This window comes from Solanum lycopersicum, chromosome 4, assembly GCF_036512215.1.
Source record: "Solanum lycopersicum chromosome 4, SLM_r2.1".
Classification (NCBI taxonomy): domain Eukaryota; kingdom Viridiplantae; phylum Streptophyta; class Magnoliopsida; order Solanales; family Solanaceae; genus Solanum; species Solanum lycopersicum.
The window spans coordinates 48,472,656-48,497,830 of NC_090803.1; the positions used below are offsets into that span (position 1 = coordinate 48,472,656).

At 32.2% G+C, this 25,175-nt stretch overlaps 1 long non-coding RNA gene across 1 annotated transcript; it reads left to right on the forward strand.

Moving 5' to 3' along the window:
* Nucleotides 1-9,947: 9,947 nt before the first annotated feature.
* On the forward strand, nt 9,948-24,910 carry LOC109120100 (uncharacterized). The gene is made up of 3 exons (XR_002027552.3): nt 9,948-10,204; nt 10,543-10,615; nt 24,209-24,910. It is a non-coding gene; the product is annotated as an uncharacterized lncRNA (long non-coding RNA).
* Nucleotides 24,911-25,175: the final 265 nt, after the last annotated feature.

The window sequence follows — 25,175 nt, forward strand, 5'->3', positions numbered from 1 at the left end:
TATTTTGTATTTATATATTATGATTTTTTATTTATTAATTGTTGTAGTTCTCAATCTTTGACCTTGTTATATGAAAGAATCCATGATTGAACCTTTTCCCCGACCCTAGTTCTGAATCGGATTTGTAGATGATTAAGGATGTTAGAATTTATATGTTATGTTTACTTCACTATTATATGATGATTATGATGATGATGATGAGTAAGTTGATTGATTAATATTGTGAAAATGAGGGTAAGATCTTAAAGGAGCTTTTGGAGGCTATTTGGTAAGACCTTTTTATCATGAGTTCTTTACTTCAATAATGATGGTTTATTCTTGATGATGATATTCAATTTAAGTATGATTATGTTATTAGATTAAGAATGTGATGATTATGATAGCATGTTAAGCATATATTGAATTGTAAGATCATGGTAAGGGTATGATGATACAAGGTTGAAGGTGACTCTCTTGTGTGCTTATTACTATGACTATGACGTATTGATCTCACTAAATGATGATTTGTAATGAAAGGAAGTTCTCATGCAATACCTAATGAGATAATGACATGATTATACAAGAGGTTAGTCTCCTATGACCTATATTAAGATATAATGGTTAAGAATGACTTGAATTCATTTAAAAAAAGAACTTTAGCTTAGCACCGAGCGAACTAGATATGAGAGGTGTCCCTTCACAATGTGGAAAGGTAGGTTCACAATGATTCTCATGAGATTGAGACTACAATGCAATTGTTCATAAAGAGGGCTTCTACCATATCTCCTAGTTCGTAAACTATGTTGCCCCCATAGGAAAACTAGCTAGTGGATCTACCTAGAATGACATGTTCATGTTTTGGTTCTACCTTGGCAAGTAGAGCACCTTCTTTCGGTGTATAGTTTCATGACACCGTTTTCTATGTTTAGATCACATGGTCTAATATCGTTAAAGAAGATTGTCCCCAAAAGTAAAATGAATGAATAAATGAAGTAATAAAGGTGAACTCTAACTAGGGTGAATTAAGGGGATCTACTTAGTGTAGGTAAGGTATGGACATTACCTATGCATTGCATAAGTTGACCATGAGGGGAGTCCTAGGAGATTGTTCTTATGCACTTACGATATGAATGAAATGCATATTTTGACTTTACATGTTGATGATCCTATATGATGTTAAGTTCATTGCTTATGGTCTCTTTTCTAGTTACTTGATTATATGGGGTTATGGGGATTCACATGAGCATTGCACTTGTAGGACTGGGATGGGATTCTTGGTAAGGGTCTTGTATGATTTCATGATATGAACTCTTGAACATGAAATGTCGATATGACTGTATGATGATGCTATTCATGTTGATATGACTCTATGATGATATTATTCATGTTGATGTGTCTTTATGATATTGTTAATCTTGTATATGGATATGATATTATGACTAGTAACTTGTATATGCTCTTATGTGTTCATAAAAGGCTTTCAAATTAACTTAGCAGTTTTGGACAAAATTTCTCTTTTTGCAGGATTTCAATGGTTTTACTTGCATTTGTTTCCATACTTAGTACATGTGATTTGTACTAACCCATATTCTTTCCTTTTCTCCAAACAATGTAGGTTCGGGCCATTGAAGTGTAGGAGGCCACTTTGAAGGAAGAATTGGACATATTTCCCAAGTTATTGGTAGGTCTCAAGTCCGGGGATGTTGCCATTCTTCTACTCTAGATATGATGTTTCTTATGTCTAAAGACACTTATTCCTTCCTTTATCATTTGAGACTATTATTGTAAGAGTATATGTGGCATATTGTATTGAAGTAAGGGCTATGCTCAATGTTGTAATTCTCTATTTAGATGGTTTATATGTGAGACAATATTATTAGACTATTTCTTATGAATTGGTTATATTGCCTAAAAGTGAAGTCTATGTAAACTTTATAAGGGAGGATTCTATGTGAACTCCATATATGATATGCTAGAAGTCTAAGTTAGGGGTGGCAGGGGGACCGGGCTATCCCGGCCCGGCCCGACCCGCTTCACGCCCTGACTATCCCCTTATGTTTAGGTGGTTTAAGGGGTGGGGAATGAGGGGACCGGTCAGGGCCCGGTTCACCCTTGCGTCCCGGTCGACCCGGCCCGATTGAACCGACCAGTTCGCAGGATCCCCTCTTTTTAAAAAAAATTAAAAAATTGTCGTTTTAATTCGTTGGGGAAATGTCTAGTGGGCCCCCCAACGGATTTTTTCCATTTTTTGTGTCCCCAAACACCCCCTACTTTTAAAACTTTTTTTTAAATCCTCAAGTTATAATAATTACACTTTAACCCATTTTTAATATTATAAATACACCCATCCCCTACTATTTCTTACAAAATCATTTATTCTCATTTCTCTCATCTATTTTTTTATATCCTCTCAACTCTCAAGTGTCAATCTTAATTTCTATTCCATTTTAATTCTCATATTATTATAATGCATATATTTCAATTTGAAATTTGAAATTATCATATTATATCAATATATATAATTATATTATCTCATATTTGTTATCAAGTATTGGTTGGAGTTTCAAATTACAAGTTACAATAAACCACAAGCTTCAACAATTAGTTTAACGTCTGCTATTAACGCAGACGTTTGGTACATTCATTTCATAATATTTGTATTTTAATTTTCGTCTTTATTTTTGTGTTATTATTATTTTTATATTACACTTTATATATAATTACTAGTAAAAAAATAGCTGTAAAGGAAAAGAGAAAGCACAAGATAACGAAGAAAGTAGAATTTTTAAATTATTTAATTTTGGTAAAAAATAGTAAAGAAAAAAAGTGTAGTAAAAGTAGTGGTACGTCATATAAATCAATGAGTAGAGTTAGATCTAACATAAATGAATCTACTTATGTTGATGATACTCCTTATGATATTGATTCAAATGTTGAACTCGATCACGAAAGTTTAGAACGACATTATGGTAATATTAATCCTAATGTGATGAAAATTTAGGTGAAGAAGTAGAAGCTGATTTGGGATAAAAGGAGTTAGAAGAAACACTTACTAGTCCGGTGATAGAAGTTCCAAATGAGACTATCAATTTACCGGAGCAAAATTTTGGAGATCCACCCCTTATACCTCCCACAAGGGAGAAGGTGAAGTATCTACGCCCTAAAACGTCTATTGTGTGGCAATTTATGACTTTCGATAAAGAAAATAGTGTTGCTATTTGTAATAAGTGTAAGCAACCTTTTAAACATAAACAAGGTGGGGGGGTCAAGGTGGAACGGGGGGATTAAATAGACATTTATTATCTTGTATGCCGATTCAATATAAAGAAGCTAAACCATTAGCCAATAGAAAAAAAGAAATTTCAATTTATGAATTTTATATTACCGGTAATGCATCGATAGGGGCTTCTAACACGGTTCAAGGAACATTAGATCCTTTTAACCCCGTGGGTCCAATAACACAAAGTAAATATAATAAGGAATTAGATCAGGAAAATTTAGCTAAAATGGTTTCTGTTTGTGGTTTGTCTTATAGTTTTCCTTCAAATTCCGATTTTATTGAATATATTCAACAAACTTATAATCCGGATTATAGAGTCTTTCAAGAAATACTGTTAAATCTGATATTTTTTAATTTCAAGGTAAACATTGTCCATTTCTTCGTTGTATATTTAGCATATTATATAGTAGAATGTCTATAACTTTGGACATGGGTCGTAGTTTTTATTTAACTTTTACTGCACATTGGATTGATCATAATTAGAATTTACAAAAAAGAATTATAAGTTATAAACTATGTATAAAGAAAAAAACCGATGCATATTTAGCTTCAAATATTTTAAGTGCTTTAGATTATTACATGATTATAGATAAAATAATTTCTGTCGCATTAGATAATGCATCTAATAATACAAACACTGCTAAAAGGTTAAAAGTTAGATTTTGTCTAATTGACAATAATGTTTTTCATGTTAGATGTGTTGCACATATATTAAATTTAGTTGTACAAGATGGTATTTCATTATTTGATTGTGGTAGCGTAAAAATTGAATATACTGTTACCTAGATTTTTCATACAAACAATGCTACTAGAATTAGGGAATTTAATGAGCGTTGTTTACTATGTAAATTGTCACCTAGAAAAATTCTAAAACATATTAAAACAAGGTGGAATTCTCTTTACGAAATGCTTTCGGTTGCTTACAAATATAGAAGACCCATACAAATGGTTTTTAATGCTTATAATGTTGATCCTTTAGATAGAATTTGTGATGAAGATTGAGAAGAAACTAAAGAACTATTACAATTTTTAAGATTTTTTTATGATGCTTCTACCATGTTTTCTGGAATTTATTATCCTACTATTTCATCCATATAAATAAATATTTGTGCTCTTACAATTCAATTTTGTACATATAAAAAAAATAGATAAATTTAGAGTTGCAATTGAAGGTAGATTGAAAAATTTTAAAAATATTTTTTTCCTATTCCTCAAGTTTTTTTAACGGCTACTTTACTTCATCCTGCTTATAAATTACAAGGCGTGCAAGGCCTGGTTGACACTTTTTATGAAACTTTAAAAATTTTATCGGAAGAAATTCTAAATTGTCAAACGTGTAAGTCTAGCATAAAAGTAGAAGCAAAACTGTTGTATGAAAAATATAGAACTACGAAAAATTTTCAAGGAGAAGTTGGTCAAACTTCTAATGTTGAGATTGATTTGTCACTTTCAATTTCAATTATATGCGAGGTATTCTTGGTCTTAATTCTATTAACCGTGATGATTTTGAAGATTATTTTAATCAATCTTTAGAAATATTGAAAATCAAAGATGGCAATGAAGATTTATTAGGATGGTGGAGTAGGCGAAGCGATGCATTTCCAACTTTGAGCAAAATGGTTTGTGATGTTCTAGCTATTCAAGCTTCATCAGTTGCATCGGAGGCTTTTTTCAGTGTGGCAAGGTTTCAAATTGGTGATCATAGACTTTCATTGGCGGAAGACAGTTTGGAAACAACAATTTTATTTAGAGACTGGTCCAATGCCGAAAATAGGAATAACAATTTGCCAAAGTTAAGTAAAAAAACAAGCAAGTTGGATCAAAACACAAATTGAATGCAGTGGTGATGAATTAGAGACGCAACAATTTCTAGCAAGTTTTCCAACACTGGAGGATATTACTATTGATATGATGCGACAATTAGAATTAAATTTTAAAGGAGAAAATAGATATTTTTAGATTACATTCGAGAACTAATTTAAACAGAACCCTTCCTAGAAGGTGGCTGAGTAAAATTAGCTACTCATCTAATATCTGTAACAAATATTAGTTTTACGTATGAGAACATATTGAAACAGAAACCTTCCTAGAATGTGGTTGCGTAGATTAGCTACGCCACTAATATTTGTTAATTGTAACTTCTAAGTTCTATCGAATAAATTTAAAGGTTTTAACTTTTGTTCAAATTTTTTTATACAATTATTGTTTTACATTTTAATTTTAATATATACAATTAAATATATACTAAAGTACTAAACTAACTAATGTACTAAACCAACTTTTAAATACTTAATTTAAAGTTAAAAATTTACATTACTTTAAAATATTTAAATTACAAATTTAAACTTCACAAATTTGAAAAAACTTTAAAGTTTAAACTTGAAATTTGAAACATGAATCTTGAAATGTGAAAATTGAAACTTTAAATTTGAAAATTTATTTTGATATTTGAAAATCAAAAATTAAATTTAAAATTTATTAGCTAAATACGTATAATTTCAATACAAATATATAAGTATTTAAAAACAAAAAAAGTCTCCCGTCCCGTCTCGTCTCGTCCCCCCAAATCCCATCCCATCCTGTATATATAGTAGGACGGGATGGGACCTATTTTTGTCCCCCCAATCCCGGTCCCGGTCCAAATTTCCTCTCCCTTCTCATGTCCCGTTCCGTCCCCTAGTCCTTTTCCCCGTCCCCTTGCCAGCCCTAGTCTAAGTATACTTCACTATGTAAACGTTTTAAATTTTCTGCATTTTCGACCTATGATATGTTATGACGAATGCTAAGAGCTAGTATAAGTCCTTTTTGAGGATGAAGACTTACGATTAGGGGGTGCTCCCCGATCGTGACAGTTCTAGTATCGGGTGTTACAAAAATGACATAGCTTAGGTATTAAACACATAGGGAAAAAAGTAAAATGACCCAAACATAAAAGTTTGTGTGTGACTTACATCGATCCTTGAATGGACCATATAAGTATATACGGTCTGTATAGAGAATTGTACAAACACCCTTATTTCCTAGCTGCCTTAAGAGGCCAGGCCACCTAAATGGACAGTGAATCTTTTTATCGATCGTTTAGATTTGAATGTAAGGTTTATGGAGTGTTTCAGGCCTATGACCTGCCCGTTAACCCACTTTAACCTTTTTAAACTCCGATGTGTTACATAAAGTCAATCCTCTGATAAACCTACATACTCTCTTCGCCTTATCTGTTACAATAGTGATAGCATGTTGGATATCACATAAACAAGACTCATACTCAGTCACAACCAAACTTCCATGTGTCCAACCCTCAAACCTCAATCGACTCACCTCCCTCATGCTCTAATGGATGAAACCATTCTTAAAAGCACTCGAGAACACTCCACTCTGCCAAAGAAGATCCGACTGGTCTAGCTCTCATATAACTCCTCCCTCACTCCCTCGAAGGTCCACGATTAACCAAGCCACACTCAAATGAGATCTCTCTATAAAGCAAAGCCTAATTCGCTTTCATGAAAGTGAGGCTTGCAGACACCAACCAAAATACATTCAAATAAAATCACTGAATGGACTCTTGAGATTTGTTCGGAACCCCGTACACACAAACCAAATATTATATCTACTATATCTGATGTTATGGACATGATGGAACTATTGAATCACGAATCTGAGGTCTCTTTGATCCAAAATCTGTGAAATTCATTTGTCAAGAACATAAACACCTAAAAAGTCTAAATCAAGCTCGAGACTTCGGAAAAATTTGACCAAGACTTCACCATGTATAAAATCAGTTCTAGAATATAAATGAAATTGTCAGAAATACAATCCAAGCATCCGAATCTCAAATATTGACCACAATCAACTCAAAATTTAAAATCTCAAGAATTTTTAACTTAGGACCTCGAATCCCAAAAAAGACTTTGAATCTGAATATGACAACTCTATTACACCAATTTGCACATTCTGAAACTGGTGGAATCAATAAAATTTTATTCCGACACTCGAAATTCCAAAAGACACTAAAAAAAATACTCTTTAATATTTGTAGATTTTGAAAAGCGGAAACTTACATAATTCATAACTTTTTACTCCCTCGAAACAACATTCAAATCCAATCACAAATTTCTCGGGGTTGATATTAGGAGGAGTAAAATGATAATTTTATGAAATTTTTCAAAAATTACCTTGTGGGTCATTAACATATTATTTTTCTTATTACATAATATCATATATTAATAATTTGAAAAATAAATATTTAATTTTGAGTATGCACATCTAGACACCTCCACTCATCACTATTATGTCAAAGGATCATTCCAAATTGCAAAATGATCATCTAGACATCTTCAAGATTTATCAATTGCATAAATATTGGGTATTCATGATACATATGGGGAAAAGTTGGAGTGTTTATCTCACAATCTAGCCTGTCGTGAGAGACACCAACACTAAATCCTTGGTGGAAGAACCAATTATATGTACTAACATGTAAGTAATTAACAACTAAAAGAAATATTTGTATAACTAAAATTCATGAAATCACACCCAAAACATAATCCCAATACCCAAGAAAATCTCATGATTATTCTATTCAAATCAGATTTTTTCATCGTTAAGTCAAGTGAAACTCTCTCGTAAAATCACCATCACAAAGTCTAAGGCCTAAGAATTGAAATACCAAGGTAGGGGAGTAATTTATTTACTTTTACAGATGATTTCGACAAAAAACAGGTGGTGAAAATTACTCAAGGTCACTCCTGCAGTCCTCCAAAACATTCTTGAATGAAAATGGATAGTTTTGAAGAATTTTCTACATTTTACAACGACTAACTCCATCATAGTGGTCAATCTCGTTATAACATCGTCGCTGGAAACTTCCACTATGGAGGAAATTAATTCACCCATCGTAGCGGTGTGCATGGAACAAAAACTCAAAAATCTTTCCAAATTAGCCTATTTTGCAATACATCTACGAACATTGACGTTTTCAGCTAATGCTTTTACGTCAAGTTTGATATCGAGAATTCTACTCACCCAAAAATTCCTATAAAGCTATGACTTCTTAACGTCTTATCAATAACTAAAACAAACTCTACTTAGACGTTCCACCAAAATTTTCTCCATATCGTCCTAACACTCATCTTGCTCAAATTTCACCTGATTCTAACCTAGCCTAAATTTTTCAACTTTTCAAACTGGAAGTTTTCTCGCTCATTTTCTTTTATGAATAGCTCACTCATAACGACATAATGGATTGTTAGAGTGTAATTCTCAGTTGATACCTAATCAAGATGTCGTTTTTAGTTAAATTTTGATCTGATAGAGTTAATTTTATATATGAAAAGTGCTAGAAATATTCAAAATATATATAAAATGTCTAGATGTGAATTCTCAAAATTAGAGTGTGTAGTTATACCAAATTTGAATATTTTATTACAGAGTGTATTAATATAAATTTAAATATAATATTAATATTTCTTTTGTATTATATACAAAAGACAAACTAAGGACGATAAAGGGAATATAGTCATTTTATCAAAATTCTCAACTTATAGCAATTGTACCACCTGAAGCAAGTTGATATATATATTTTGATGGTTATGTGTACTCCAGATAATGAAAAGAGTAAAAATATTATACGTGCAATCTAAAAATGGTGCGGCCTAGTGGTGTAGTTGCATTTAGGTTAGGGGCTTTATTCGATCCTTCTTCAGCGAAAAATAATATTATTTATTCAAGGTTATAATATATTATTAGATATATATAGTATATGTCAAACCTTCTTCACTACTTCGTCAGTCTATTTTTTTTCCAGATTTTGAACCCGTCAATAAAAATCTTGACTCCCCCACTCGTTGGGGCCATTCTTGTTTTGAAAAGGTTATTTGAAAAGTTCATTTATTATTTTTAACATGAAATTCTATTTAATCAACACTTTTACTTTTACATTTTAATAAATATTAAAAGAAAAAAATGATTAAAAATATATTAGATTAAAATAAAATAATTTAATTAAAGGAGCATTAAAATGAAACATGATAAATGAAATGAAACTAATGTAAACTAAGAGTCTCACTAAATTATTAAATAGTAATTCTTCGCTTATGATTTTAAAACTTTGTGAAATAAATATTTACTTTTAAGAATAAGTATTCCTGCTAGAGTCAAAAAATAAATTTTATGTTATTATTGTAAAAAATAAAACAATACTAGATTAAATATTAGATTTGAGTGCTTGAAACTTAAAAAATGAATATGCCCATGTTAATAGCAATAATACTTTGAAAATATTTTTGGGTCTATTTAGTTTATACATTCTTTTTGGGTATACAATATTTATATTTAAGTCCTATTAAAAAAAAAAGTAGCACATTCAATGCCCTTTATTTTTTTTTGGTTATTTTAATACTTTATTTATGCTAGACTTTATTAAGTTTAGTATTAAATTTGTCAAATAATAGTTTATAATCAATTATATTGGGCCGGTGCACAGGCCTTAGATTAAGGGCCCGTTTGGATGGGTTTAATAAAACAGCTTTAAAAAGTACTTTTAAAAGTGCTGAAACTTATTTTTAAAATAAGTATGCGTTTGGATAACAGTGCTGAAGTTGTTATGTCAAACGTGAAAAAGGAAAAATGGAAGAAAGAAATGTTAGGGTTATATGAGTAATTTGGAGATTGTATAAAAATATCAAGAGCAAAAAGATAAAAATGTGGTCAACTTAAAACAGCTTATAAGCTAAAAAAAAAAAGCACCCCTACCCCAGCTTTTAACTTGGCTTAAAATAAGTTATTTTGAGTATTGCCAAACAGCTAAATAAGTCAAAAATCAGCTTTTAAGTCAGTTTGACTAGCTTTTAAGTTGAGCCAAACAGACTCTAAATTAGTTTTCTTCAATATTTTTGGTTCATGTAGGTTTTTCCTATCGCTCTCATAAGTTCCGCCGCGAGAATTACAATGGTATCTCACAACCAATATCTTTGATTTAATTTTTTAATTTTGTTTTTAGATCTTATTATGTCGATTTTGATTCGTTTGGTTTGGTTTGCTTTTTTATTCCATTTTGTTAAGTATTTGGCCTTTGTGTTGTAGTAATGATGCATGCACTTAGTTTAGAATTAATTGAATGTAGTTTTTTCTGGATTTTTTCTCCTTCTCCTATTCGTTTTCTTATTTATCAATTTGTATTTTATTTTTATTTTTTAATATTTTTGATTGTTGAAATTTAGTGTTCTTCCGCTTTATGGTTGATGTGAGTTTTATTTATTTATTAATTTGTCATGTGTATATCTTTACAGTTACTTCAAGGAGAAGTGATAGAATTGAAAACTTGACGGAAAAAATTTACCCAAGTCTCCATTTTCTCATATGGTAAGTTCATAGTTTTTTGTTCTATGATCTCAATGTTGAAAAAATAATTTCACTCCTTAACTATGCTACATCATCTCTAATATGATTGTTAGAGCTTGATTTATTTTCCCTTACTATGGCATTGTAGTAGCTCATATTTGATTTTATCCATATCACATTTAGTATATTGTAGATAATTTCATTTTTTTTTTTGGAGAATGACCTTTAAAAGTATAATTTACTGAAAAGTCATGGTAATATCTTTACAACAGTTTTAAAATTGAATGCTCCTATTATTACTACATACTATTTGATCAATATATTTATTTGTTAGGTAAGGAGAACAATATAAGAGAGTTATTATAAGTTATTTACAATATGTTAGTTTGATAATTGGCATTAAGTTATTTAACTGATTGAATTAATTTACTATACATTCTATTATAAAGCAATGTCCTTATATTTTTTATTGAGAAAAAATCATAGTATAATAATAAGGGCGGATCTTTGATGTAATGATCCTCCGGATCATTTTTTTTTAATTCTCATCTTTTTTCAGTGTTTAGAGCATCCCTATAGTGACCTCAAGTCATTTATGACTATCTGAGACTAACACTTCGATCGTCAAATTGTTAGTTTGAATTTTGTGTAACTTTCTATGTTTCAGAGCTTCTGAAGTTTGAACAATTGAGTACAATTAAAACTCCATAAAGACAGTTTCATAATGCAATTTAGACGGTTATATTAGCTCTAAAAAGTCGAGTTTGATATGGAAGGACCCATCATGAGAATCTCGAATTTTTCAGGCTCATTTCGAACCCCTTTTAGATTTTGACTTAAAATGAAGGTTGAGCATGAAATATTCTTTTCATCAAGACGACCTCGATTGAAATTTTAGACCTCCCCATTAAGTCTGTAATGTAGAAATTATTGAGGGTAACATATCTAATTTATTTTTATCAAGTCTTGAACAATTTTAAAGATACATTTGGAGACTTGAAAAATAGCAAAATCTGATTTTGCTGGTGCAGACTTTAAGCGACAAAAATAAGATTTTAGATGGGATAGTTGAGTTATAAATCCCAATTTCAACTTTCTTCCTCATTTTCAAAAGGTGATTATGAGTGTTCTAGACCTCCTTTTTTGGGTGATTCACGTTGCATATTGTTCGAAATTGACATGACTACATATTGAATTGATAGTTGAAGCACATGGGGCTACCCTAGGTTCACTAATAGTGTTTATGGTGATTTTATAAAATCTTATCATTTGGGATATTTCGAGTATGTTCTATTTCAAGACACAAGCTCAGTAAGTCGATTAATTATGGGGTCCTAAAATTAAACACAAATCTATGCTCAAAACATCCCAAGTGACAACATGCAATAAAATTACCAAAACATCAATGAAGAACCTTAGGCAGCCCATTCGATGCAGAAATAATTTTTAGTTCAGCTTCCAAAATCAGGAACATTTGCTAGATTTGACACTTTGCATATCTGTCATTATTTTAGCGTCAAAATTTCCAAGTTCTAGCAATCCATTATGTTCATTCGATTCGTTCAAGGAATAACCATTTGAACTTGGTGAAGCTATAAAGAAAATTCAAGTAGTTGAGGTATGTTTGCTCCTTTAAATAATTAGTTGAAACTCTTAGAGAAGCTACTTGAATTTAACATAATTAAATGATGTTTCCCGTTGAAGTTCATTGAAGTAACTGGTTGAACATTTGGAGCTTGTTGTATTTGAAATCGGTATTTCTTCATATGCACCACAAAGATGACAACTATTAAAGAAGTTTGACAAAAATTCAAATCATAAATTTCATAACTAGCTACTTATGACAGAGACCCACAGTTGGTCTAGTTATGATATTTGTAATTTGAGGTTTTGTTAAACAATCCTGGTAACGTTCATCTTTATGGCCCTAATGTAGAAATATTGATTCCAAAAACAACAAGCTCCAAATGTCCAACCAGCTACTTCAGTGAATTTCAACAGGGATTATCATTGCAATGTGTTGACTTTAAGTGAACTTTCTACGAATTTTCACAAATAATTTCAAGAAGCATACATGCCTTTAACACCTGAATTTTCTTTTATAAGTTCACTGAGTTCAAATGATTATTTATTGAACGGATAAAATGAGAGATGAATTGCTAGAACTTAAAAAATTTGACGCTTAAATAATGCTAGAAAAGAAAGGTGCAAATCTAACAACTGAAAGATTACGTTTCTAGTATTGAGAGCTTGGCTAAGTATAATGCCTCCTGAAGGTCAATTTCAATATGACAAATTTGTACGTAGTCTATTTGTAAAACCCTTGTATTCTTATTGAGACTAGATGCTCGATATACTTCTATGGATCAATGTAGATACATCTATATTCTATTTCCAAGAGGCTATAGGCCATCACCGCCACAATTGATTAGATTTATAAGTTAAAGTAGTTCATGTTGGCAGAATAATTATCAACAGATCCCCAACATTATAATTAATAATACTCTAGAGTCAAGTTTTTCCCTTTTATCTTTATAACTTTGGTTAACAAGAAAATAGATTGTGGTCTACCTTAAAGCTAATCATGTGAGCTGCAAATTTGTTGCACAAGGAATTTTTACTTTTGGAGCATATATATCATCACCACGATAAAAACCTATTGTTCACAATGTCAATATAGATGTTTAGACACCAAAATTGAAATAATTTTAGGTGAATTCAAAATTGAGTCAAAACGAAGATATGAGAATCGCATAAAGAATCTCTAAATTAACTTAGTTAAAAGGTCCTAATCAACTACTGAGCTTTTGTTCCAAAATGATACATAATCTGATGACCGAAACAAACCAAAAACATTCAATAAAATCACAAAACACCATTAAAATCTTATGGGCAGCTGCTACGGGACACGTATTATCTCTAGTTGAGCTTCCAAAAATAGGAACATAACCTGACAAGTTGTTCGATTTAAAACCTTATTGTGGAAGCATTATTTCAAAGTCAAAATTATTAAGTTATAACAATTTATTCAATTCATTCAAGGAATAACAATTTGAACTCGGTAAAGCTACAAAAGAATATTTAGGTGGTTAAGATATGCATGATACTTGAAATAATTTCATCGAAATTCGCAAAGAACTCAGTGAATTCAACATATTGAAATGATGTTCCTCCATTGAAGTTCATTGAATTAGCTGATTTGACAGTTGAGCTTGTTAGTTTTAGGATTGGTATTTATGCATAAGGACCACAAAGATAAAACTATTAATTTTTTTTGATAAAACCTTAAATCATAAATGTGATAAAGGTGTAAAATCTAATAACGAGGCACATCGGTCTAGTTATGACATTTATTATTTGAGATTTTGTCGAACTTTAATAGTACTTTTCATCTTCATAGTTTGCAAAAATACTGATCCCAAAATCAACATGCTTCAAATGTCTAATAAACTACTTCAATGAACTTCGACATGAAATATCATTTAATGTGTTTAATTCATGTGTCTTTTCTACGAATTTCAACGAATTATTTCAAAAAGCATACATACCTTAATCACCTGAATTTTCTTGATAGCTTCACCGAGTTCAAATTATTATTCCTTCGTGGAATGAATTTTTAGAATTTGATAATTTTGATGCTAAAATAATGCCAAAATAGTAAGGTGTAAAATATAACAACAGACCATATAAGTTCCTATTTTTCTAAGCTCAATTAAAGATAATATCTCCACAATGATTGTTTCAATATAAGAAAAAAAGTTCTTGTAACGAGTGAGTTCCGTCGTTATAGAAAAGCCAACGGGAAAAGAATTGGGCCAGAAAAATTTTTGGTAGTAACTTGAAATTCCTAACCTAGTCCAAATTTGAACAAAATCTGAGTCAGTGAGGTCTAGAAAAATATAATAAGGAATGAGAGATGTAATTATGAATTTGATTACATGAATGGATAGACAACATGATAAGTAACCCATACCACTTTATGTAATTTAATTCGAGCAAGTAGAACTCCCGAAATTGATCTTAGAGTGAACGGGTAAAATTTTGTCTCCGGGCAAGCCGCCACAGTGGAATTAGGGACTCCAGAGAAGGATGGGGTCCACCGTAGAATGTCTGATGCGATTTAAAGTCGTAAATAAATCCAAAGACGTTATTTTTTGCATTTTGACTTTGAGAGCTATGGAACGATCCTAGGTTTTTTTTTACGGTTTTCGACTATTCTTGAGGATAAAGGAAAGATTTTAACTCCTCGTATCCATTTTTGATCTGTAGAACCTATTTTATTGGGTTATTATCGATGGGGAAAGGTTTTGATCTAGAATTTATAGTGGCAAAAGCCATAATCTAGGTATGGAGATCTAGGGTTTTGTCTAGGGTTATTGGGTTTGTTATAATTCGGATAATTAGACCTTTGATTCTTGATCCTTGTATATATTAATTGTTTGTAGACGTACATTAAGAGAATTGAGCCCGAAAAAGGGAGATTCAAGGGTCTTAGGGGATTCAAGCTTGGATTCGAGGTAGATGATGGCTGTGATTTCATTATTGTGTGATGTATGTTTATTCTTGTTTCATTATGATGCATGTATATATGTATTTTAATGATGCATTATTGATCACACTAATTTTAAAAGAGTATGAACGAATAATTATACGCCATGAATCACTTGTTGATCGTATGATTATTGAGAATATACTTGTGTATGTGATTGTGGTGTGTTGATGGGATCGGATTGCCACATTCCGGCAAGTTAACTAGTATCGATTGCGACGTTCTGGCATAAAATTTGGATGTGATTGCCACGTTCCGGCAAGCTAACTTTGGATCTGCTATCGCGTACTGGTGCACTACCAGTTTGAGTTTGTGTTCCATAAGAGGACCATTAAATTAGTTTCCATGAGAGGACTAACTACTTGACATACTTGTGATATTCAATATTGTATATGTTCGATATGTTGTATGATTATATTGTTGTAATCATTTATATATGTTTCACGTAATGGGATAGTTGTGTGATCCTACCAGTACAAGGTAGTTGTGTACTGATAATGCACTTGCTTTTTTTTTTTTGAGTATAGTACATCTTCCGGCGGCTATTGATAGACCTTAGTTTTTTTTTATCATTGAGCGCTACCAGATTGAAGGGTGAGTCAGTTCTTTAAGGCTTCTAGGGATCTCTCTTCTATAAGTTCACCCTCTTCAGACTCAGACTATTTGTTTAAGGTTGTTGTTTAGTTATGTGGTTGTACCCTTTGTTCTTAGACTTGTCATTGTTAGAGTATGGGTACATTGAATTTAAGGTTCTAGGACTTGTATTTTCCTATTCTTGTTTGTTTGTTTGTTTTATTAAACTTTTGGAGTTAATGAGAACTCCTTAATTGCTTCCGTATCTTTAATGTCTTAGTTTTTGGTTTAGTTGCTTGTTTGGGTTGTAGTAGTGCTTCTCCCACCGTATAGTTAGTGTGGGTGCCAATTACGACGGTCTCGGTCATGACTATTGTACTTTTATTTAGATTAGATGATCGGTTATTTACTGATGTCAGGCGGCTATTGATAGACCTTAGTGTTTTTTAATCATTTAGCGCTACCAGATTCAAGGGTAAGTCAGTTCTTAAAGGCTTCTAGGGATCTCTCTTCTATAAGTTCACTCTCTTGAGACTCAGACTATTTGTTTAAGGTTGTTGTTTAGTTATGTGGTTGTACCCCTTGTTCTTAGACTTGTCATTGTTAGAGTATGGGTACATTGAATTTCAGGTTCTAGGACTTGTATTTTTGTATTCTTGTTAGTTTATTTGTTTTATTAAACTTTTGGAGTTAATGAGAACTCCTTAATTGCTTCCATATCTTTAATGTCTTAGTTTTTGGTTTAGTTGCTTGTTTGGGTGGTAGTAGTGGTTCTCCCACCGTATATTTAGTGTGAGTGTCAATCACGACGGTCTTGGGTGTGACTCATTGTACTTTTATTTAGATTAGATGATTGGTTATAGTTAGCCAAAATTTATAAAGACAGACGGAAAAAACATGGCTTAGTTTTTGGTTATTCATTTTTCTTCTCATTATTTTGTGACTCCTTATTGATATCTTCCATGTGATAGCCCATTATTTTTCGTTCTAGGCTATAGTTTAGGCTTACCTAGAGTTGAAATACAATAGGTTTAATCATGACCTATGAAATTGAATGATGACAAGTTGGAATTAGAGCTCTAGATTGACCAATATTGTTTTTATGAGAAAAAGTGACTAATAGAGTATTATAATATCTTATATTTAAAAGTCTATAGAGTACTGCCACCACAATTAGTTTTCCATCTAAGTTTATTAACCTATGTTGACTAAATAATTGTTGAAAGATTACCGATACTATAGTTAATAATATCATCGAACGAAGCCAAATTTTATTTGTCACTCTTTATAAATTTTGTCTAACTATAAAGTAGATAGTATCCTACCTCAAAACTACTCAAGCATGCTCAAATTTTGTAGGCGGTAGCTTTCAACTTCTGAAGCAACTCCAATCACTACCACACTAACAAAATATTGATCACAACATCAATACAAATGTTTAAACAATAAAATTGCAATAGTTGGAGACAAACTCAAATTAAGGCACAAATGGAATGTGGAATATACGTCGAGAATTTTAAAATTAACTTTGTGAAAAGGTCATAATCGACTTACTGAGCTTGTATTTCCAAAATGAAAAAAAAATCAAATCTCTAAACAACTCAAACGACAACATGAAATAAAATCACCAAAAACACCATTAAAGAACTTTGGGTAGCCTATAGGACCTAAATAGTATTAGTTGAGTTTTCAAAAATAGGAACACAATCTGGACAGTTGTTAGATTTAACACTGTAACACCCAAGAAATGTTTTTAGCTTAGACTTGAACCATCTTTTATTGTGAGTAAGATTTTCCCGATGAATTTAAGTTTTTCATAGTGTTAAGGTCACCAGATGTAACACCTTGAGTTCCAAGAAGAACCAAACTGAAAAATATTCAAGTCATTCCTAGTTCTTCTAAGATTTGGGTCAACTTCAAATGACCATAAGTCATAGTACAGGATGATTTAGGTTATCTACAATATTGAGAATTAAATCCATTCAAATCATCTTTCAACGCCACCAAGTTTGCTAAATTTTGAAGTCTGATTAAAATGTTATGACTTATTTACAAACAATGTGCAAACCTGGCAGCTGCTCCGCGTTACGGAGCCAATACGTACCTCATTGCCTGCTGAAAAATTATTCCGACCCAACTCATTTTATTTATTTCTTTAGGGTTATTTTAGTCCTATGAACCCTTAGGATGTCATCTAAATTGTCTTAAATGTATAGAAATTCATGAAATGCTAAGGCTAGGATTCATCCTCCAAGATTTTACGTCAAGTTCTTCAAGAAGATGGTTCTTTCATGTATGTAAGCTAACATAATTTTGGGTTGTTCACCCACATGCCAATCATGTTAATTTCAGCGTTAAAGTCATTTTACAAAATTGAAATTATGATGTTCTTGAAATTGACTTTAGTTCTTGAGTTTAGATGAGATTGTTGAGTTCTTGATGAAATCATGTCAATGATAGAGTTTTATATGAGTAGATTCTTATGTTCATATGTTGGGTATCTAAATCTAAAGAGTGATTAGGAAAAAGAATCAAAGTTAGGCATGTTGGGGTTAGAAAACAAATAAGGAATAAGTTGCGTGACTCGGGCACCTTGCCCCGCGTCGCAGACTTGCCTTCCCTTTTCACGGAAATTTTTTTCAAATCGCTGAGAGATCACAAACCTCTCTATCTCAAAAGTTAATTCGCGATCAAATATTTAAATTCATCTCTTATTTGAGGACTTGCTTCCAAACAATGACTTCTTGATCATTTCTCATGTTTAACAATCTACAAACACTACTAAACATCATCACAAGGTCTTTCCTATCACAAATCACAACCTTCAATACATCACGAGATCTTTCAAACATTTTTTAGAAAGTCACTTTGAGTCTTTTTGAGGAGTCTCCCACAATTTCTAGTAACTTGTTTTAAGACTCGAGCAAGTGAGTATGAGAGTGAGGATAATGTATTCATGAGTCTACTTTATCATTACAAGATCATTCATATCATGAACCATAACTCTTGAATTTATAATTCATATTCAAGAGAGATTTTTGAGTTCAATTGTGAATCCATTGAGATGAACTATCAATTTGAACTAAGTTTTGAGAAAGCAAGTATGAGAATGAGAAGAGTTGTATTCACGAATTCTGTATTATTATGTATACCCTTGAGTCGAATCGTTCATACCCATAATTCCGCATGAACTTTATTACCTTTGAGAGGAGTAGCATCATTAAAGTTTTATTTATGGTTATTGAAAACCATGCATTGACTCATTTATGCCCATAATTTGGCATGAACAACATTTTAAGAAGTCTTTTACAAACATTTTAATTTTTCTTAATACCTAAACTTTGAGTTGAGTAAAAAGTAAAAGTAACGTTCATTTTCTTTAAAATGATATATGGAAACTAAGTATCCTAAAAGTAAATATTTTCACATTTAAGATTAGAGGAAACTGAGATTTCAAAAAAGCTTTGAGCAATTTGAGTACCATCCATTTTAAGAGAAAGCTTTTTGAGTAATTATCTCAAACCATACAAAAAGCTATAAACATATGAGCTAGTACATTTTGGGAGCAATATTGAGCACCGATATGAGGGAGAATTTCGATAACTCACAACCCCCAAAAACCATGTAGCCATCATGGGTAGAAAGGGTCATACTTTTTAGATAACTCCTTAGTGCTATTTAGCATAGACTAGTGGATACACTAAGTTAAGGCGTTCTATATAATGACAAAGAATAGGACATTTTTGGGAGCGTGGGCAAGACATTGTATCATCACTACGGTTCATAGTGGTGGTTGTCGGTTATAGAAACTCCCATAGAGTTATATTGTATTTTTATATACAAATTGAGTTTATTATATTTTTTTAATACATCGAGTTGCTATCAATATTTTTACAACTTTCGAAATATATGGTATCTTTTACTATTGTTTTATCCTTCAGTATTATGAGTTGAGTCTTTTGAGTTGAGTATTCAAAGTTAAGTACCTAGAGTTGAGTATCTTATCCTTGAATACTTCTGAGTTGAGTAAGTTGAGTAGTTTTAAGTATCCTTGAGTATTCTTGAGTTGAGTAAGTTTGAAGATAGGTAAGTATGTTTATTTTCTTTTATCAAGTTCAAGTTTATGTTTATATTTTAGAATTCCCCTTACATGCTCGTACATTTCACGTACTGAGCAATTTGCCCTGCATCCTTTCATGATGTAGATACATGTATTTAGGGTCATGATCAAAATGAGCTTCGTTGACACCACATGCAGTTTGAGTTAGTTATGGTAAACTTCCTTTCTTCCAGAGGATTTCATTTAACATTCAGTTAAATAAATTTTTAGGAAGTCGTGGGTCTTATCTCAACTGTCATCTTTGTCATTTAGAGGCTTTATAGATAGACAATAGAGTTTCACAAGTCTTCATTTATTTTCTTAAATATTTTAAAGACTTAAGTTGCCTATTTTAGGGTGAGTTAAATATATTTTTCTATTCAGAATTACTCATTTGAGTTAAAGATTTGTAAGTTTCATGAATTTTATTCAGTTTTTAAATTTTTTCATGCTTGAGTTAATCTTGTACTTGTAGTCAACCAGGATGAGGGTTCGCCCGTGGACCAATAATGGTCTTCGACTGTCAGTCACTTCCAGGATGTAGACCGAATTGTGACAAACTTGGTATCAGAGCATAGATTTCAAGAGTCTCAAGGTGTCTATGAAGTCATGACAATAGGATCTTGATTATGGTTATGAGGGCTCCACTTCCATAAATGAGGGACTGCATATTTAAGAAAAGTTTCTCTTCTTTCATACTTTTAATTGTGCAATAGAGGTATGTCATATTGATTTTATACTTAGTCATGTGTTTCTCATATTCACTCATTCGACTACCCATCATACTAGAGGTGATTGAAAAGAATAGTTAGTCCTTTATCAACGAGTTATTCTTAGCGAAGAGTAAGTCAAGTGTTCAGTTTAAGAGGAATCCACCCATAATCATATGAATCATACATTTGAGCTAAAAGTGAACTATACTATTTTCCTTAAGTCTTGTTTCTGTTGAGATACTTATGAGGAGGTATTTTTAGAGATTGGGTAGTATTTTCACCTGAAAAGGTAGTATGAGTTACGAGATCATAAGCAGTAATAGTGGCAGAGACCAGAGTTAGAGGAAAGTATGTAAAATTTAGTAATCCCTGAAAGGGAGATAGTGTTTTGAAGAGCTATATTATTATAGTCATGCCCCTAGTAAGTTATGAATGATGAGTTTTCCCTTATGAGTTGACTAAGAAGTTGTAAGTTGGAAAGATTACACCATAGGAGGTAAAGTGTGTTTTGTCTAGAAAGAAGTTTTCGATGAAGTATCATTGTGTAAGTAATGACCAAGTGTAAGTGTGTATAGAAGAGCAAAATTATTGATAAAGTGTTAGATCTAAGCTAGGATTATGATCTGTTTGAGAGAGTCATGATGCTCATAAGATTATAGAACTAATCAAACAATGAGGTATAGAATAGTTGGCGACAATTGTATTGCTATTCAAGTTTAGTAATGAACATTAAGCTTGAATTTGAGATGAGTGTCACGATCCAAAGAATGGAAACATGAGGTTGATGATGTTATGTTGAAATTTGAACTAAAAGAGCTAACATAGAGTAGGTGATCCAGGAATTTAGGTGATTAGATGCAATAGATACGAGTGGTACAAGTGAGAGACCCTAAAGTTTAGATAAGGGAAGTAAGGTTTGGCTATGTCACAAGAGTAACAAGAGAATTAAGAGGTGTGCCGATATGGTATGCTACTAGATGAGGTTCCAATTAAGTTATAATTTTCCAGGTTTGGCTAGATATCATAATTGAGTTTTCAATGTGGAATAGGTCCATAACTTTTAAGTGTTAGATTTAGATCGAAGGGGGAGATGTCAAGATGAGAAATCAAGTCAAGTGTTTGAGAGTAAGATAGTAATAATTTCCACAAAGTATGAGAGATATCCTTTAAGTCGTCCTTTTAGTAAGGGAGTGATGTTAGAAATAGAAGGTTGATGGTCTTATTGTAATGATGATGGTGTGGTAATTCCATCAGAAGTCATAAAAGAGGAGGCTAAAGTTTTACTATGAAAAATAGTTAAATGACAACCCTTAGTTGGATCCAAAGGAGTTGGTTAGTAGGATTCCAATGAGTTGTTGGAGTACTAAGCTTTAATGTGGTGTTGTTAAATATTTGGTGGATCTTTATATGAGCCCAATGTGGTGGTAAAGAATAATAGTTTGAGATGATTCCTTATAGAGAGGTATTGAATCCGAACTTAAGGATCATACCCAGTTTAGTCGTCATTCGAGGATGAATGATCCTAAGGGGGACATATTGTAACACCCCATAAAATTTTTGAGCTTAGAATCAAACCATCCTAAGTGTTAAGGTCACTAGATGTAACACCTTGAGTTCCAAGAAGAACCAAACATAAAAACATTCAAGTCATTCCTAGTTTTTCTTAGTTTTGGGTAAACTTTAAACGATCATAACTCCTAGTAATGGATGTGTCAGGTGAGCTACAACATTGAAAGTTATATCCTTTCGAATCCTCTTTCCAACGCCACCGAGTTTTCTAAATTTCAAGATCTGAGTAAAAAGTTATGACTAATTTACAAACGACACACAAACCTGGTAGCAGCTCCGCGATAGCTCCGTGTTATGTAGCCAATGCAGACCTCAGTGCCTGCTGAAAAATTATTCCAACTCCCAGCTCTTTTTATTTATTTCTTTAGGAGTATTTTAGTCCTAAAAAACCTTAGGAGGTCATTTAAATTTCCCTAAACGTGTAAAAAGATTAAGTATGCAAGCTTTTATAGTGTTTGGTTTGTTCACCCAAACGCCAATCATGTTAATGTTAGTGTTAAAATCGTTCTAGAAAGTTGAAAGTATTATATTCTTGAATTATGTTCTCGAAAATGGATTTAGTTCTTCATGAAATCATGTCAATTTTAAAGTTGTATATGAGTAGGTTTTGTATTCATGAGATGGGTATTAATGTCTAATGAAGAACTGAGAAAAAGAATCGAATTTACGCAAATTGGGGTCAGAAAATGAAAAAGTAAAAAGTCGGGCAAATCGGGCACCTTGCTCCACATTCTGGACCTATATTCCCCTTCCACAGAAATTTTCTTCGCATCGTGAAGAGTTCGTGAACCTCTCTGCCTCAAAATTTAATTTGCGATCAAATATTAAAATGCATCTTCGCGTCGCGGACTTGCTTCCCAACGTGATGTCTTGATGGTTTCTCATGTTTAACTATGAAAAAACATTCTTAAACATCACAAGATCTTTCCTATCCCAAATCACAACCTTGAATACATAAATCAGATTCAAGGTAGAGTTGAGGGTCAAGTTTTGAGAGTTCTTACAAACATTTTTAAGAAAGTCTCTTTAAGTCTTTTTAGGAGTCGTCTCCAAATTCTAGTTTCTTGTTTCAAGACTCGAGCATGTGAGTAGAATGTATTCATGAGTATACTTTATAATTACAAGATACTTCAGATCAATAACCATAACTCTTGAATTCATAATACACATTTAAGAGAGAGTTAAGAGTCGAGTTCAAGAAATCATTTGAGTTCAATTGTGAATCATTTGAGATCAATAATGATTTGAACTAAGTTCTGAGAAAGGTAGTATGAGAATGAGAAGAGTTGTTATGTAGACCCTCAAGTCAAGTTGTTCATGCCCATAACTTCCTCTTGAACTTGAGTACCTTTGAGAGGAAGAGTATCATTGAAGTTCTTGAGTTGTATTTATTGTTATTGAAAACCTTGCATTGAGTTTTTCACGTTGATAATGTGGCATGTACAATATTTTTTGAAGTATTTACAAACATTTTAACTTTATTTTAAGACTTAAACTTTAAGTTGAGTAAAAGTAAGAGTAAAGTCCATTTTCTATTATATGATATATGGGAACCAAGTATTCCCAAGAGTAAATGTTTTCACATAAGAGGAAACTAAGATTTCTAAAAGCGTTTCGAGCAGTTTGAGTACCTACTCTTTTAGGAGAAAGATTTTTGAGTAATATCTCAAACCACAAAAAATGTTATATTTTTAAACATATGAGCTAGTATATTTTGGTAGTAATTTTGAGCACCGATTTAGGGGAGAGCTTCGATAACTCACATCCCCCATACACCATGCATCCATCATGGGTAGAAAGGATCATACTTTTTAGATGATTTCTTTGTGATTTTTAGCATAAAATAGTGCACTTAGTTAAGGCGTTTTATATGACGACAAAGTATAGGACAGTTCTGGCAGCGTGGGTAAAATGTTGTATCATCAATAGGACTTGTAGTGGTGGTTGTATCATCAATATGGTGAACCTCCTTTATTTCGAATTCCATCTTTTTCATTTAAAGGTTTAATTGATAGACAATAGAGTTTAAGAAGTCTTTATTTATTTTGTTAAATATTTTAATGACTTAAGTTTCCTATTTTAGGGTGAATTGATTATATATTTTTATTCAGAGTTACTCATTTGAGTTGAAGATGGGGCACCTGGTCCACTCGTCTAATGTGAGAGCTACTAGATTGGAGGCTTCTCTGCCATGGATGATTGAGGTTGTAATTCTTACTGCACTTACCCCCCTCCGAGCTTCTATTGATGATTTGGTTGCTAGAGTTACAACTTATGAGAGAAGACAGGGGGAGTCTTCTGAGATGACGACTTTTAAAGTTTAAGTTATTCATATGAGATAGGACGTGGACTATTTAAAGTTATTAACTTCACTTCCGTATTGGAGGCTTCTGATGATGTTGATGCCCCAGAGGCTTCTGTGATTTCTCAAGGTACCACCGGAGACATACATAGGGATGGAACGATAGAGACCAATGAAGATCAGATTGAGGTGAGAGAGGATAGCATTTACGGAGACCTTCCTGATCGAGGAGACTGTTGTACAGTCCTTGATCCAAACATCGCTGACCGAGATGTCCATAGAAGCTCCTAGTGGATCCAGTACTCCTAATAATGCACCGAGCACTGACGCTCAGACAAATTGAGCGACTGAGTAAATAAGATCTATCTTTATCTCCCTTTCTGTCTTATTTTTCTTGACTTCTAGATATTATTTTTGTTTGCATTTGAGGACAAACTATTTTTATATATGGTAGGGTGAGGCCCACCTTGTTTGACTATTCTAATGAATATAAACGGTTTTTGAGATATAACCGTGTTGATGCTAGTTTCTGCAGGTTTAAGCTTGTATTTCTATTTTAAATAGTGAACTGATTTTTTGACCCTTTAGAAATAAATTCCACCTCTTGATAGTGTTTAAATGTGGTTGTTCATTTGAAAATATGAGTATCGGTCGTGATCAATACTGATGACTTGAATTGTACTCATAATCAAACAAAAATGAATATATGACTATGAGGAGGCCAAATGCAGTTGCATAGACAATATATGAAATTTTTGTATCTCGTTATGACTATC